The sequence below is a fragment of the Papio anubis genome, chromosome 2 (assembly GCF_008728515.1).
Source record: "Papio anubis isolate 15944 chromosome 2, Panubis1.0, whole genome shotgun sequence".
In the NCBI taxonomy this organism is placed as follows: domain Eukaryota; kingdom Metazoa; phylum Chordata; class Mammalia; order Primates; family Cercopithecidae; genus Papio; species Papio anubis.
This window is the reverse complement of record NC_044977.1, coordinates 94,455,461-94,472,759: the sequence shown is the minus strand read 5'-3', so window position 1 is coordinate 94,472,759 and position 17,299 is coordinate 94,455,461. Positions and strand designations below refer to the sequence as shown.

Genomic DNA, 17,299 nt, shown 5'->3' with positions numbered 1-17,299 from the left:
GACTGCTAGGTTGAAAACTCTAGCAGGTGTGGCCTATCTGGCTATGCTGTTGGGGGAGTTGCCAGTCCTGCTATCCAGATGTTTTCAGAACAACAGGCGGCTGCACTCCTTGGTAAATTCAGGCAGATGTAGGACCACTGAGCTGGAAACTGTCAAGCTAGAGTCTTGGGCTCTACTTTTTTATTTCGAAGGGAAGTTTTCCAGGGAGTGTATTCTCCTGGGTTTGGTGATAACTGCAACTCAGTCTTTTATTTTTAACACAATGTTTCTGCTGACTTCTGAAAAATTTTCACTTGAATGTGTAATGAAGGGGCCGCAGCAGCGGCAGTCCTCGTCCCGAGATCCACCGCAGTGCCCAGCAAGTCTTTGGCACTACTTGCCCCACCCTCTTCTTGGTGCCCAGCTCCCTCCCTGGCCCTAGTCCCTGGGTTAGGCCACCCCACCCCTACTTAGCACTGTGTCTGCCCTGGCAACAGCTGGGCCTGCTGGGCTACTGCCTGCCCTCTGGGTAAAGATGGAAGGGGTGGGGGATGTCACTGCATGGCCTGTCCCTGGACACAGTCTCCCCAGGCCTGGCCCTGCCATGTGGAATGGCCCGCAGGCTGGATGTGAGTCTGCAAAGTGCTTGGTGGGAGTCTGCAGCAAGCAGCAGGGCCACAGTAGCTGCTGCAGAAGCTCAGCTTGGCTCAGGCAGTGTGGTGTGAGTGATGCTAAGAATGTTGGTAACAATCACACAAATGAAATAAACCACATTTAATTTTTGTACATTGATTTTGTTCCTGCAAACTTGTTGAACTCATTTATTAGTACTAGAAGATTTTTTGTTAGATTCCCTTGGGATATTCTATGTAGACAATGATACCATCTGCAAGTAGAGACAGTTTTATTTCTTCCTTTCCAATCTATATGCCTTTATCTCAGTTATATGTTGAATAAGAATGGTGAGAATGTACATCCTCCCCATGTTCCTTATTTTAGGGGGAAAGCATTCATTTTTTTCACCATCAAGTATGTTATCTCTAGGCTTTGAGGATGCTCTTTATCATGTTGAGGAAGTACCTGTCTGTTCCTACTTTGCTGAGAGTTTTTCATCATTAACAGATGCTGGATTTTGTCAAATGATTTTCCTGTACCTAATGGTATGATTCTACGGTTTTCTTCTTTAGCCTGTTGATATGGTGAGTTACATTGGTTGACTGTCAAATGTTGAAACAGCCTTTTGTACTTGGAATAAATCCCAGTTTTTGATGGTGTACAATTATTTTATACGTTGTTTTATTACTAATGTTTTGTTGAGGATTTTTGTGTCTAAGTTCATGGCCTTTTGTGTTCTTTGTTTATACTGTCTGCCTCTCTGATTTTGATAACAGGATAATACTAACCTCAAAAAGTGAGTTAGGAAGTGTTCCCTCTTTTAGCTTCTAGAAGATATTATGCAAAATTGGTACTAATTCTTTTTTAAATATTTGGTAGAATTCGCCAATGAAGACTTCTGGTCCTTGAAGATTTCTTTGTGAGGAGCTTTTTATTTACAAATTTATTATCTTTAATGATTATTATACTAGTCACATTATATATCTCATATTGGTTGAGTTTTGGCACTTTGTGGTTTTTAAGGATTCAGTCCATTTTTTATATGTTGTTGAATTTACGACACTAGAGTTATATGTAGTATCCTTTCAGTATTCCTGTTTCATTTCTGATATTGGTTATTCATGTCTTTTTCTCTTTTTTTTTCTTTTTTGAGAAAGATGCTTGCTCTAGTGCCCAGGCTAGATAGTGTGAAGTGGCATAATCAGGACTCAAATGATCCTCCTGCCTCAGCCCCCTGAGTAGCTGAGACTATAGGTATGCACCACCACACCTGGCTAAATTTTTTTGAATTTTAGTAGAGAAGAGATCTCACTATGTTGCCCAGGCTGGTCCTAAATTCCTAAGTTCACACAATCCTCCTGCCTTGGCCTCTCAAAGTGCTGAGATTACAGCACTAGAGATTTATCACTATTATTGATTTTTTTGAAGAAGTAGCTGATTTTTCTCATTGATTTTTTTCTATTGTTTTAATTTTCAATTTCATTGATTCTGTTCTTATCTTTATATTTCCTTATTTTAAAATATTTAATTGACAAATAAAGATTGTATATATTCAAGGTGTACAATGCGATAATTTGATATACATATGCATCATGTAATGATTACCACAATTGCATAAATTACACATTCATCATCACCCATGCTGTACCTCAGACACCTGGAACTTGTTCATTTTGTAACTGAAAGTTTGTACCTTTTGGCCAACATTTCCTTTATCTCCATTACCTTAGCCCTTCATAATAATTTTCTACTCTCTGTTTCTTTGAGTTCAACTTTTAAAAATTCCACATATAAGTGAGATCATACAGTATTTGTCTTTCTGTGTCTGGCTTATTTCACTAATCCTAATGTCTTCCAGCTCACTCATGTTGCTATAAATGGCAGAATTTCCCTATTTTTTTAAGACTGAATAATATTCCATTGTGTTTATATACCACATTGTCTTTATTCGTTCATCTATTGATGGACAATTAGTTTGTTTCTGTGTCTTGGCTATCACGAATAATCCTGCAATGAACACGGGGTTCCCACTACCTCTTTGAGATACTGATTTCTTTTCCTTTGGATATATACCCAGAAGTGAGATTGCTGGATCATGTAGTAGTTCCATTTTTAATTTTTTGAGGATCCTCCATACTGTTTTCCATAACGGCTATACCAATTTACGTTCCCACAAACAGTGTACAAGGGTTCCCTTTTCTATGTACCCTCACCAACACTTGTAATCTCATGTCTTTTTGAGAATAGCCATCCTAACAAGTGTGAGGTGATATCTCATTGTGGTTTTAATTTGCATTTCTCTGATGACTTGTAATATTGAGTGACTTTATATACTCATTGGCCATTTGCATGTCTTCTTTGGAAAAAATGTCTATTCTTGTCCTTTGCCCATTTTTCAGTCAGGTTATTTATGTTTTGCTATTGAGTTGTGTGAGTTCTTCATACATTTTGCATATCAATGTCTTATCAGGTATATGGTTTGCACATTTTCTTCCCATTCCATGGGTTGTCTTTCCATTTGTGTTGATTGTGCTCTTTGCTCTGCAGAAGGTTTTTCATTTGATGTAATCCCCCTTGTTTATTTATTTTTGAGATAGAGTCTCACTTACTCTGTTGCACAGGCTGGAGTGTTTATTTTTGCTTTTGTTGACTATGCTTTTTGTGTCGTATCCAAAAAAATCATTGCCAAGATCAATTTCAAGGAATCTTCCCTATGTTTTCTTCTGGGAGTTTTATGGTTTCAGATCTTACATTTAAGTTTTTAATTCACTTCAAGTTAATTTTGTATATGGTGTAAGACAAGGGTTCAATTTCATTCTGTTAATGTAGTGTATCATATTTATTGATTTGTGTATGTTGTAACACCCTTGCATCCCAGGGATAAATCCAGTTTGGTTATGGTATATGATCCACTCAGTGTGCTGTTGAATCTGGTTTGCAAGCATTTTGTTGAAGATTATTGCATCTATGTTCAGGGATATTGGCCTGTGATTTTCTTTTCTTATAGTTTTCTTATCTGGCTTTGGTATCAGGGTAATGCTGTAATGAAATGAGTTTGAAAATATTCTCGTCTCTTCAATTTTTGGGGACAAGTTTGAGAAGGACTGGTATTAATTCTTCTTTAACTGTAGAATTAACCTGTCAAGACATCTAGTCTTGGGCTTTTTGAGGCTGGGAGGTTGGGAGGTTTGTGGATACTGATCCAATCTTCTTACTTGTTATTGGTTTGCTCAGATTGTCTATTTCTTCATAATTCATGCTTTGTAGGTTGTATTTCTAGGAATTTATTCATCTTTTCTGAGTTACACAGTTTGTGGCATAATTGTTCATAGTAGTCTATTATCATTATTTTTATTTCTGTGATATCAGTTGTAATGTCTCCCCTTTATTTATACTTTCACTTATTTTAGTCCTTTCATTCTTAGTCTAGCTTATTGTCAATTTTGTTCACAAACTCAGTTTCACTGATCTTTTTCTATTATCCTTCTAGTCTCTATGTCACTTATTTCTGCTCAATCTTTATTATTTCCTTCCTTTTTCTGATTTTGGGCTTAGTTTCTTCTTTTTAAAATTTTTATTATTTATAGAGATAGGTCTTGTTCTGTCACTCAGGCTGGAGTGCAGTGACACAATCATAGCTCACTGCAATCTTGAACTCTTGGGCTCAAGCAATCCTCCTGCCTCAGCCTTCCAAGTAAACAAGACTACAGGTGTGAGTCACTGTGCCTGGGTGATTTTTAAATTATTTTTTTGTAGAGATAGGGTCTTCCTATGTTGCCCAGGTTAGTCTTGAAGTCCTGGTCTCAAGTAATCCTCCTGCCTCAGCCTCCTGAGTAGCTGGAATTACAGGTGTGAGCCACCATGCCCAGATAATTTGTTTTTCTTTTTCTAGTCCTTTGAGGTGTGAAGTTAAGTTTTTTATTTGAGATCTTTCTTTTTTCTTAATGTAGGCATACATTGTGATAAACTTCCCTCTTAGCACTGCTTTTGCTGAATCCCATAAGTTTTGGTATGTGGTGTTTCCATTTTCATTTGTCTCAATAAATTTTTGATTTCTTTTTTGATTTTTTTTCTTGATCTATGGGTTGTTCCATAATATGTTGGTTCATTTTCATATATTTGTGAGTTTTCCAAAATTCTTCCTATTATTGTTTTCTAGTCTTATACCACTGTGGACAAAAAAGATACTAGCTAAAATCAAGTATCTTATTATTTCCTTCTTTGTGCATGCTTTAGGTTTATTTTGCTCTTCTTTTTTAGTTTCTTGAAGTAGAAATTTAGACTGTTTATTTGAGACCTTTTTAATTTTTTAATGTGTTCAGTGCTGTAAATTTTCCTGTCAGCAATATTTTAGCTGTCTCACTCATATCTTGATAGACTACTAAATTTTTGTTTTCATTCACTTGTATATTTTGCTTTATTTCTTTCAAAACTTCATCTTTGATCCATACATTATTTTGATCAATCATGGATTGATTCTTTTATTATTATGTCATGTCCCTCTTTATCTCTAGAAGTGTGCTGTTTAATTTCCAAGTGTTTTCCTGTTGTCGTGGTCAAAGAACAAATCTCGTAATCTTATATAATTTCAATTTTTAAAAATATGTTGGGATGTTATTTTTGGCTCAGGATATTGTCAATTTTGGTAAATATTCCATGGGCACTTAAAAAATGTGGGTTCTGCTGTTCTCAGGTGGAATGTCCTATAAATGTCAATAACTGCTGATGGTCGATTGTGTTGTTCATTTCTTCTATATCCTTGCTGTTTTTCTGTCTAATAGTTCTACAAGTTGCTGAGAGTAGGGTGTGGAAGTTCCCATATAAACTTGTGAATTTGTCTATTTTTCCTTTCATGTTTATCACTTTTTGCAGCATGTATTTTTATGCTGTACTGTTTGGTGCATATACCTTTAGGATCATATGTATTCCTCATGGATTGATTCTTTTACTATTATGTCATGTCCCTCTTTGTCTCTAGTAATTTTCTTTGCTCATAAGCCTGCTTTGTATGATATTCACATAGTCACTCCTACTTTGTATCAATTATTATTAAGACTTGCATAGTATATCGTGTCCCATCCTTTTACTTTTGACTTACCTATGCTGCTATATCTAAAGTGAGTTTCTTGTAGCAGCATGTTCTTAAATAATGGTTGTTTTATTCACTTTGCCAATTTTTGCTTTTTAATTGGTATATTTCAACAATTTACATTTAAGGTAATTATTGATATGTCAGGGCATTCTAAGTCTGCCATTTTATTATCTATTTTCTGTTTGTTCCCTGCATTTCTTGTCCCCTGGTTTCTCTTTTCTTATCTTCCTGTGGGTTACTTGGACATTTTTAATAATTTCATCTTGATTTATTTATAGTGTTTTTAGTATGTCGCTTGGTGTATTTATCTTAGGCATCGTTCTATGTATAAGTATGTTCTTAGCATGGATACACATAACTTATCACAGTCTACTGGTATTGATATTTTACCAGTCCAAATGAAGTGTAGAAATTTTATTTCCATTTAGGTCCTTTTATCCTCCTCACTTTTTTTTTCTTTACTCTCTTTCTCTCTCTCTTTTTTTTTTTTTTTTGATGGACTCTTGCTCTGTCGCCCAGGCTGGAGTGCAGTGGCTTGATCTGGCTCACTGAAAGCTTCGCCTCCTGGGTTCACACCATTCTCCTGCCTCAGCCTCCCGAGTAGCTGGGACTACAGGTGCCCGCCACCACAGCTGGCTAATTTTTTGTATTTTTTTAATTTTATTTTAGTAGAGCCGGGGTTTCACCATGTTAGCCAGGATGGTCTCAATCTCCTGACCTCATGATCCGCCTGCCTCAGCCTCCCAAAGTGGGGGGATTACAGGCATGAGCCACCGTGCCCGCCCAGCCCTTCCTCACTTTTCAATAATAATTGTCCTAAGTATTTTCTCTCTGTACATTAAATACTACGTCAGATGGTGCTAAACTTTTTGCTTCAACTGTCAAATGTAATTTTAGAAGCTCATGAAAAGAAGGTCTACAATATTTACCCATGTATATGTGTGTGTGTGTGTGTGTGTGTATATATATATATATTTTTTTTTTTTTTTTTTGAGACAAAGTCTCACTCTGTCACCCAGGCTGGAGTGCAGTGAGGTGATCTCAGTTCACTGCAACCTCCACCTCCTGGGTTCAAGCCATTCTCCTGCCTCAGCCTCCCAAGTAGCTGGGATTATAGGCACCCACCACCACAACAAACTAATTTTTATGTTTTTAGTAGAGATAAGGTTTCACCATGTTGGCCAGGCACATCTCAAACTCCTGACCTCAAGTAATCAGCCCACCTGGGCCTCCCAAAGTGCTGGGATTACAGGTGTGAGCCACTGCACCTGGCCTACCCCTATTTTTAATAATTCCATTCTTATTTTTTTTTCTGAAGTTCCAAGTCTTCTATTATAATTTCCTTTCTGTTTAGATAACCTCTTTAGCTATTTTTACAGGTAGGTTTACTTGCAATAAATTCTCTTGACTTTCCTTTGTTGAGGAATGTCTTTATTTTCTCTTTATTCATAAAGGAGATTTTCATAAGATTTAGAATTCACAGTTAACCTTTATTTTCTTTCAGCCCTTGAAAAATATTGTGCCATTTACTTCTGGTCTCCATGGATTCGTACATCAAATATGCTGTCATTCATGTTGATATTCATCTATCTGTAAGTAATGTGTCATTTCTCTTTGGATGCATTCAAGATTTTTTTGTTTGTTTTTAGTTTTCAGGAATATAAGTATTATGTGTCTTTGCATGGATTTATTTAGGTATATCCTATTTCAGATTTGAGAAGTTTTCAGCCATTATTTCTTTGAACACTTTTTTCATATCAATTCTTTTTCTCCTCTTCTTTTGGGACTTTGATAATATGAATGCTATCCCTTTTGTTATTCTATAGATTCCTGAGACGCTGTTCATTTTTTTCAGTCTATTTTCTCTCTGTTCAGATTGTGTTTTCATCTCTCCTCAAGTTCACTGATTTTTATCCTCTGTCACCTCCATTCTACTATTAAGCCCATCCAGCAAATTTTTTATTTCAGTTATTTTAGTTTTCAGTTATATAATTTTCATTTGATTATTTTGATAAGATCTATGTCTGATGAAATCATTTGTTTAAAAATATTTCAAGCGATCATTAATTTCTTGTTGAAACATTTTTATGATGGCTACTATAAAATCTTTGTCAGATAATTCTAACATCTGATTCATCTCAGTGTTGGCATATGTTGATTGTGTTTTCTTATTAAAGCTGTGATTTTCCTGGTTCTTGCTGTGGCAAATGAGATTTTTACTGTATCTAAACATTTAAATATATTTTAGTAGATTTTAAGTCCTGTTTAACTATCTTTTTTCTTTTATTATTATTATTATTTCGCAAGTAGTCCCTCTGTTGAAGTGTAGTGTGAGGAGCAGATTAGTGTGTGTGTTTATTTTCCAGCTAGGCCCCACTAACATCACTGACAAAAATAGAGGATTGACTCACACTGCCTTTTTAAAGGTGGGTGGGGTGGAAGTTCAACTCCCCATTGGGTCTCCCTGATACCTTGGGTCTTGCTGCTACCTCTGGGTGAAAGTGGGACACCAACAGACACTGCCTCCCTTGAGCGGAGGTGTAAGCTCTGCTCCCTGCTGGGTAGGGGAGGGACTCCCTGACACTGGTAGGGGAGATGGAAAGTTAAGCGGCTAGCCCTACCTCACACTGTTTTATTCAGTCTCGTTTATGCTGGGCAGGGTGGAGGATCAGTTCCTGGTTGGGTCCCCACTGACATCAAGAGGTGGGGAGACAAGACAGCCTACCAGCTCTCCTTCATGCCATCTTGTTCAGACTCTTTGCTGCTGGGTAGTTGGGGAGGTTTAGTTCCCCATTGGGCCCTACTGAGACCAGGCCTGGGGGGAAAGTGGAGCACTTACTAGACCTAATTTGCATTGCTTTGTTCAGTCTCATTAATGCTGGGTGAAGGTGGAGGCTCAGGATACTGCTGAACCCTGCTAACATGGCTACCTTGGTCCTGGCAGGGGATCTCAGGGCACTGCCTGCTTCCACAGAGCAAGATGTGGTAGATCAGCTCTCTGCTCAGCCCCTCTAAACACCACCCAGTGGAAGAATTGGAGCACAGCCTGCTTCTGCCATATGGGGGATGGAAGGTTAGCATCCCGGTGGGCCCTGCTGACACTGGCACCATCGAGCAGAGTAATCAGAGAAGCACTGCTGCCCACTTCCACACATGTGGGCTGGGCAGGATGGAAAGCAGCTTCCTGCTTGGCCGGGTTGAAATTATGTGTGTGTGTGTATGCTGCAGAGGAGGGAAGGTTGTGAGATTTTGCTGTTGGTATTTGGCTGGAGTACCACACATAGTGCCACAAAGGTTTTCTCTAGTTTGGCCACCCCTTTCCCAGGCTTTGGTTAAGGGGAAGAGGCTTTCCTTATAGTTTTTAAAAAATCTGTGCCTATTGGCAGTTTCAGATTGGAGGCTCCTGCAGCTTCCTGTCCAGAATATATGGGAGGAAATAAGGAAACCCAGAGAATTCAGTGCCACATCATTTCTCAAGTCCCAAGGTTCTTTGGAAGTCACCTTTCTCCCCACTGTTCAGTCTTCCTATGCTTTGTAATGTTCAGGGTTTTTTTAAGTTGTAAGAAAAGGGACCTGGGACGAAACAACGCTGCTTCATCTTGGTCACAAGCAGAAGTCATAATTCATAGCGTTTGAATACTTCAAGGAGCACTGGAGATTATCTACAGAATTTATGGAGTTTTATGTCATTCGGTACAACTCTTTAGTCTTAAAAGTAAGAAACATGTAGGTTGGGCACAGTGGCTCACGCCTGTAATCCCAGCACTTTGGGAGGCCAAGGTAGGCGGATTATTTGAAGTCAGGGGTTTGAGACCAGGCTGGCCAACATGATGAAACACCATCTCTACTAAAAATACAAAAATTAACCTAGTGTGGTGGCGGGCACCTGTAATTCCAGCTACTTGGGAGGCTGAGGCAGGAGGATCACTTGAACCTGGGAGGCAGAGGTTGCAGTAAGCTGAGGTTGTGCCACCGCACTCCAGCCTAGGTGACAGAGCAGGACTGTGTCAAAAAAAAAAAAAAAAGAAAAGAAAAAGAAAGAAACATATAAATACCCATTTACAGTTATTCTCTGTTCCCAGCTCCAGTCAACTATTGATCTGCTTTCTGCCTCTATAAATGTATTCTTTTCGGACGCTTCATATAAATGGAATCATACAACATGTGGTTTCTTGTGTCTTACTTATTTTGCTCAGCACTTGCTTTGAGGTTCACTCATCACACAGCATGTGTCAGCGATTCACTCCTTTTTATTGCCCAACAGCATTCCATTGCATGGGTATACATTTTGTCTATTTATTTTCCATCTGATAGATATTTATGTTTCTGCTTTTTGGCTTTTATTAATGTGTTAGTTGGTTCTCATGCTGCTATAAAGATACCACCTGAGACTGGGTAATTTATAAACAAAAGACATTTAACTGACTAACAGTACCACATGGCTGGTGAGGCCTCAGGAAACTTGCAATCCTGGTGGAAGAGGGGAACCAAGGCAAGTCTTACATGGTGGCAGGCAAAGAGAGTACAAGGTGGGAACTGCCAAACACTTTTAAACCCATCAGATCTTGTGAGAACTCACTCACTATCATGAGAACTGCAGGGGGAAACCACCCTCATGATCCAATCACCTCCCACCAGGTCCCTCCCTCCACATGTGAGGATTACAATTTGCGATGAGATTTGGGTGGGGACACGGAGCCAAACCATGTCAATGAATAATGCTGTTGTAAGCATGTGCAAATTTTTTTATGAACATGTTTTCATTTCTCTTGGATATATCCCTAGAAATGGAATTGATAGGTCAGATGAACACTCTATATTTAACCTTTTGAGGAAATGCTAAATTGTCTTCCAAGCAGCTATACCATTGTTTGTCCCCACCAGCAATGCATGAGGGTTTAATTTCTCCACACTCTTCCTAACACTTGCTGTTGTGTGTCTTATTTATTACAGCCCTTCTGGTGTGTGTGAAATGACATCTCATTGTGGCTTTAATTTGCAATTGCATTTCCCTAATGACTAATGATGTTGAGCATCTTTTCATACTTTAATAACCTTTCATGTATCTTCTTTGGTGAAATGTCTGTTAATATTTTTTGCTTATTATTTTTATTTTCATTTTGTAATTGTAAATTGACAAACTATTGTACACAAAGTTTTGTTATAACGTATAAATACAATGTGTAATAATCAAATCAAGCTAATTAACATATCCATCACCTCAAGTACTTATATTTTGTGTTAAAAATATTTGAAATTTACTCTCTTAGCAATTTTGAAATGTACAACATATTATTATTTACTATATTCACCAAGCTGTGCAATATACCTCAAAGAAAGAAAAAATTACTCCACCATGTAATTGAGGCTTTGTGGCTATTTTTTTTCTTTTAACTTTTGTTCTAGGTTCTGGAGTTCATGTGCAGGTTTGTTATGTAGGTAAATTTGTGTCACAGGGGTTTGGTGTACAGATTGTTTCCTCACCCAGGTACTAGGCATAGTACCTGATAAGTATTTTTTTCTGAACTTTTCCCTCTTCCCACCCTCCACCTTCAAGTAGGCCCCGGTGTCTGTTGTTCCCCTCTTTGTGTCCATGTGTTTTTATTATTTAGCTTCCACTTATAAGTGAGAGCGTGCGTCCATTTTTGATTGAGTTGTTTGTTTTTTTACAATTGAGTTGCACAAGCACTCTCTAAATTCTGGTACCAGTTTTTTATCATAAATGTGTTTTGCAAATATTTTCTCCCAGTGTTTTTCCTGTCCTTCCATTTTCTTAATAGTATCTTTTGAAGTGCAAAGGTTTTCAATTTTGATGAGGTCTATTTTATTAATTTTTTTCATTTATGAATCACATTTTTAAAAGAAATCTGTCTGGCCCAAAGTCCTAAAGATTTACTTCCATATTTACTTCTAAAAGTTTAATTGTTTCAACTCTTACATTTAAGTCTATGATTTGTTTTGAGTTAATTTTTGTGCACAGTGTGAGGTGAGGGTCCAAGGTCATTTTTTTTGCATACACATAGTTATATTATGAAATGTTTTTCTATAAGTTTATATGATAACAGCTTAATATTTCATTTTATGAATGTACTGTAAGTGGTGGGGTCCTGGTAAATGTTTGACAATCATCTCTTTAAAAAAAGCCCGGATTTGTAGTATTTGCCAATTTCCCTGTGTAAATATTTCAAAAGTGTTCAATTTAAAGCTACTACATGACATAACATATGGAGTTGGGAAGAAGTCATACCATTGGTTCTTATGAATTGCTACAAGCTGGCTCTAGCTTATCACTAAATCAATTTAACCAGTCTCCTGGGTTTTTGTTTTATTTTGTTTGCTTCTTGTTTTTCTCTCTTTTTACCCCCAATAGACACAAAAGATGCAAAAAAGAAACAAAAAGCAGGAAGAAACAGTCTATTTTATTCACTGCTATAAATGAATGCTGTATCTTTAGGGAGTTTCTAGTTCTCCCTCCTTAGGAACACAGCTGTGGGCAACATCCTTGAAGCCTTTCCGTGGTCACATTTAGTAATGTCTATCACATTTACTTTCAGACAACTCCCCCACCAGCCTTGCTTCCTTTTAATGATAAAGAAAATCAAGTTTTGACAAATAGAGTATAAAGCAGCTTGAACTTCTGCAATTTTGCAAAGACACATATACAAAATGTAAATTATAGCGGTGACTTACCCCCTTTTTTTCTCCCTCTCAAGAACCAAGTATAGAATTAAGCAAATGCTGAGGAGCAAAATAGTTGTCTTGACAGGCAATGGAAGTCAAGTGTGAATGGCCACAATGTGTCAGCTTCCTGAAGGTGTCTTGTACATGAGAGTACTGCAAAGAAATCACTAGAGTGTGACACTGTTTCAGATAAATATATCTGATCTTCCTTTCGAGGAAATCTTGTAAGAAGTGCAAATAAAACTGGGGGGCCACTTTGGAGCAGATGCTTTTTTTTTTGGAGGCAGGATCTAACTCTGGCACCCACGCTGGAGTGCAGTGGTGTAATCATGGTGCACTGCAGCCTTGACTTCCAGGGCTCAAGCAATCCTCCCATCTCAGCCTCCTGAGTAGCTGGGACTACAGGTGTGCACCACCATGCCTGACTCATTCTTCTATTTTTTGTGGAGACAGGGTTTTGCCATGTTGCCCAAGCTCTTCTCAAACTCTTGGGCTCTCAAAATGCTGGGATTATAGGCATGAGCCACAGTGCCTGGCCAATAGATGTTTTTAATAAGTAGTTATTAGATGCCTGTTTGTAGCTCTGTGGAACCCACATAACTTTATTCACATTGTTACAAATGGGAAGCAGCAGAGGCCTGGGATCTGGGAGAGTGGTGAGCCATGGGGGATTTGGAGGAGAAAGGGCACTGAGTTATATGGGGACAAGAGGGTTTTGAGCAACTGTCACTACTTGGCAAGACCTTTATTCAATATAATTATAATTACCATTATTTAAACTACCCCTTTCTATTACTATGAAAAGTGAGGCTCAGAGAGATGTTAAAGCACTTACACAGGGACTCCCGGCTTACAAATACCTGTTTTTCAAACCCTGTGCTCAGAGTGTGGATTGGGAGTCACCTCATGAAGAGGAGACTCAAGCTCAGTGTCTCATCACGACCTCCCGCTCTGGCCCCATGTCTCAGTCAGCCCACTCACTGCCCCATGCTCCCCTTCTCACCCCTGCTCCCCTGCACATGATGAAAGTCATACTAAACTTTGTGCAGGTCCCAGAGAGAGTCACGCTTCTGGTCTTCATTCACGCTACACCCTCACCCTGGAATGCTCATCCCACTGCGTTCTTCTAAGAAGCACCTGCTCATCTTTTTCTTTTCTCTGTCTCCTTCTCACTCTCTTTCCCCAACTTTCCCCCATTAGACTTCTTCTCTTTCATTCCCTTTCCCCTTCCTTTCTTTCTTTTCACAAAGAATAGTTTTTCTTATGATGTGGTCATTTTAAAAGTTGGATAGGCTGGCCCGGTGGCTCACGCCTGTAATCCCAGCACTTTGGGAGGCCAAGGCAGGAGGATCCCTTGAGACCAGGAGTTCAAGAACAGCCTGGAAAACAAAGCGAGATCCTGTCTCTACAAAGGATAAAAATAAAGTATTAGCTGGGTGTGGTGGCATGGTCCTGTGGTCCCAGCTACTGAGGAGGAACTCTTGGGTCCAGGAGTTCAAGACCGCAGTGAACTGTGGTCACCACTGCACTCCAGCCTGGATAACAGAGTGAGACCACCCTGCTCTAAAAAATATATGTATTTTTTTTCAGTTAGATAGCACTGAAAGCGTACAGAAGAAAATTAACATCACTAATTTGCGATGACTTTATACAATGTCAGTCTAAACCGGAACTACATTTCCCAGAATCACTGTCAGTAGGGTTCCAGGTTAGCACAGGCCAGGGGATCTATATACCTAACCTGAGATTCACAAGAGAATGGAGCAACAGCTGTAATGCAACGCTGCGAATGTGCCAGTTGGTTCCGGGGCCCTGTGGTGGCTTGTGCACACTGTAGTCTTATCTGTGGGCTCACCTTGGGGTAGGACAGTACCTGGACCCACTGGACTCCAGCTCCCATGCTCCCCTCTGGAAGTACAAGTCCTGGGCCAGGCGCATGTGAACCTCCATGGTGAAAGCAACAGCTTCCTCTGCAGATTCCTAGTGAGGTAATGGCTGGATGCTGCGAGAGACAGAGGAGCCTCCTGTTTGTCCTCAAGGCAGGTAGTTGTCCGTGTGGGATCTGGCCTGTCCTTACAGGTGCCATCTGATCCTTGCTCACATCTTCAGCTGGCGTTCCTTCCTGACTGCTGTAGTGGCTGACCTGAAGAGACTTCCCACTCAACACTGCAGGCAGAGGGGACGGCACAGAGGAACTTCCCCGCCAGCTCCCACCCTGCATATAATCTCACTCCTAAATAAATCCCTCAGCTCAGGGGTCCCCAAACTTTCTCAGTGTGTGATGCCCTTAATTTCTCAGTACTCTCTTCTTAGTGCACCTGGGCCAAAAGGAATACCAAAAAGTTCCATTAATTAAGTGGTTAGCTCCAAATGATGTAGGTATGTTTGTAATAGCTGTTTGAAAAGAAAATACAAATACATTGAAAGAAAAAATAATATTTGATTTTCTTCTTAAATAAGCAGTGCCAATGGGATATGTGCCTGTTGGACAAGGCCCAACTTCTCCAACGTTGGAATCGGGTTGGACGCTGTTGCCCTCATTTTCTGTCCCACACCACTTTATCTCAAAGCAATCATTGAAAACCCAGCGTTGGAAAGATATGACAACTGTGAAAGGAATATACTGCAATCTAATGTTCAAACTGTGAACTTCCTCAATCGAATAATTCCCAAGGTGTCCAAGAACGGTCAGCTATCAATGTATATCCCCTGAAAATTGGAAATATTCCATGGCACCCCTGTGAACTCACTGTGGTCCCTACAGTTTGAGAACCATGGCCTTGTCTCGTATTGCTTCTGATACACACAGTCCCATGTGGATTTGGATATATTTCTTTCCTGTCTTTGTGCTCTTCACATATATTATAAAATGTGGACCAGAAGAATTCTATATTTCTGTTTTTAAATTTGACAATGTTATGAGTATATTCTCATGTCAATAAAAATTCTTTCAAAAATTATTATATCTGAATCATATCCCAAATTTACCAATATCAAATTTAATCTTCCTCCAGTCATTGAATTTTCCAGCTGTATTCCATTTTGCTATTATCTGTCAATATTCCTTAAAATGGATTTCTAGAAGCAGTATTACCAAATGAACTTCTTAAACAATCTTGATAACTATTATCAAATTACTTTTCAGAAATAATGCACTAATTTATATTCCAATCAAAAATACATGGCAGTGACTATTTTGCCACATTCTTAACTGCATTGGGTATTTCCATTAATAAAATAAAGTCTCCTAACTATTTTTAACAGGCAAAAGAAATATTGCATTGTAATTGGCATTTTGCTTTATTACTAGTATGATTAGTATTAATGGGTATTGCATTTATTCCATGACTGTTTGTATCTTTGTTTATTTAAATAAATAATTGGCCTGTAATCCCAGCAAGGTGGGAGACAGAAGCGGGTGGATTACCTGAGGTTAGGAATTCAAGACCAGCCTGGCCAACATGGCGAAACCACATCTCTACTAAAAATACAAAAATTAGCTGGGTGTGGTGGCACGCACCTGTAATCCCAGCTACTTGGGAGGCTGAGACACGAGAATCACGTGAACCCGGGAGGCAGAGGCTACAGAGAGCCAAGATCATGCCACTGCACACCAACTTGGGGCAATGGAGTGAGACTCTGTCTCAAATAAGTAAATAAATAAATAAGCAAATAAATAATTGGAATATTATTAGTTTTCTTATTGATTCTCAAAATTGCCTTATATGTTAGGAGAGTTGATACTTTGGCATCTTTCTCTTAATCTTTAGTTTATTACACTTTAAAATTTTGGTACAGAATCTTTATAGTTCAGACTGTATAATGTATGTCAGCATACAAGCAAAATTCTCCCCCATTACAATACTTTTTTTTTGAAACTTACTTAGACTGTCTCATCTGATTATTCTACAAATGAATTTTATATTTGCTAAATTAAAAGCCAACACATATGTTTTTGTTCAACACTTTCAAACAAAAGCCATAACCAACCTTTGTTGGTCAAGAGGAGATTCTTGAAAGCTGGGTAAAGTTAGACACAGCAGATATTCTCTACAAGAGAGAGCAGAAGCTCAAACAAATTCACTGGTGTGTGTCCAGGGCCAAACAGCGAGTCCCTGACAGTCTAGGGAATGCCGTGACCTTATTCCAGCAACTCCTCTGGTGGCTCCTGCCCACCATGGCACAGGGAAAGCTTCAGTGCATGGTTCTTCTTCAAGTGGCCTTCATACCGCTGATGTCTGATTCAAGGGGCTTGTACCAAATGAAGGGATGAGTGAAAAAGTGGGTGGATGAGTGACATTTGAATGGATGAATAAACAAATCAATGGATAAGTAAAATTTACAGGAAAATTCTCCTTTTCTCCTTCCAGTGCTTGGCTCCCAGAACTCTGTTTCCTCTTGTTCTCTTGGGGGAACACACTTAGAGGTTTCTATAATTTAGTTGTGTCCAAAAGGTCTGCTGGCAGCTTCAGAACATCACAGTTCCTGGCTTGCAGGTTCCCTGTGCCTTAAGTCATCTCCAAGTCTTGGCACAGGGCAAGCAATCCCACTCACTCATGAGAGTGGGACACTGAGATGCTCCAGGTGGGTGGAGCAGGGCTAAAACTGGATGGAAACTCTAGGTAAGGAAGTGCAGATGGGCAAGGCCTCCAGTTATGGAGGCATAGCAGGGGATCAGGAGCATCCTGGATAGCACCCTGCCTGCTTCCAGGAGTTGCAGCACCCAGGAGTGGGGTCAGAACACAAGCCTGAGGCTCTTCTTAGTCACTACCCTTATTCCTTTCATGCCACCCAAGTTTCAGTCTTCTCACTCTTCCTCAGCTCCTACCACAGAAAGTGAGAATGGGAAATGAAAGGACCAGAAATAAATATTGGGCAACTTCAGAAAAGAATAACCCTGTCAAGCCCAGATTCTTACACAGCATTAGGATT

The 17,299-nt window shown here is 39.2% G+C and overlaps 1 protein-coding gene across 5 annotated transcripts in view; it reads left to right on the top strand.

Annotated features, from left to right (window-relative positions):
* Positions 1-6,956: 6,956 nt before the first annotated feature.
* CCR3 (C-C motif chemokine receptor 3) overlaps positions 6,957-17,299 on the top strand; it is a 91,351-nt gene continuing 81,008 nt past the window's right edge. For 3 of the 5 annotated variants that reach the window (XM_017955501.3, XM_021934483.2, XM_017955496.3), the window contains exon 1: positions 6,987-7,278. The gene's annotated coding sequence lies outside the window, so the exon portion shown is untranslated. Of the gene's footprint in view, positions 7,279-14,827; positions 15,617-17,299 lie in introns of those variants that run through there. The other 2 variants (XR_004182177.1, XR_004182176.1) reach the window with 2 other exon arrangements.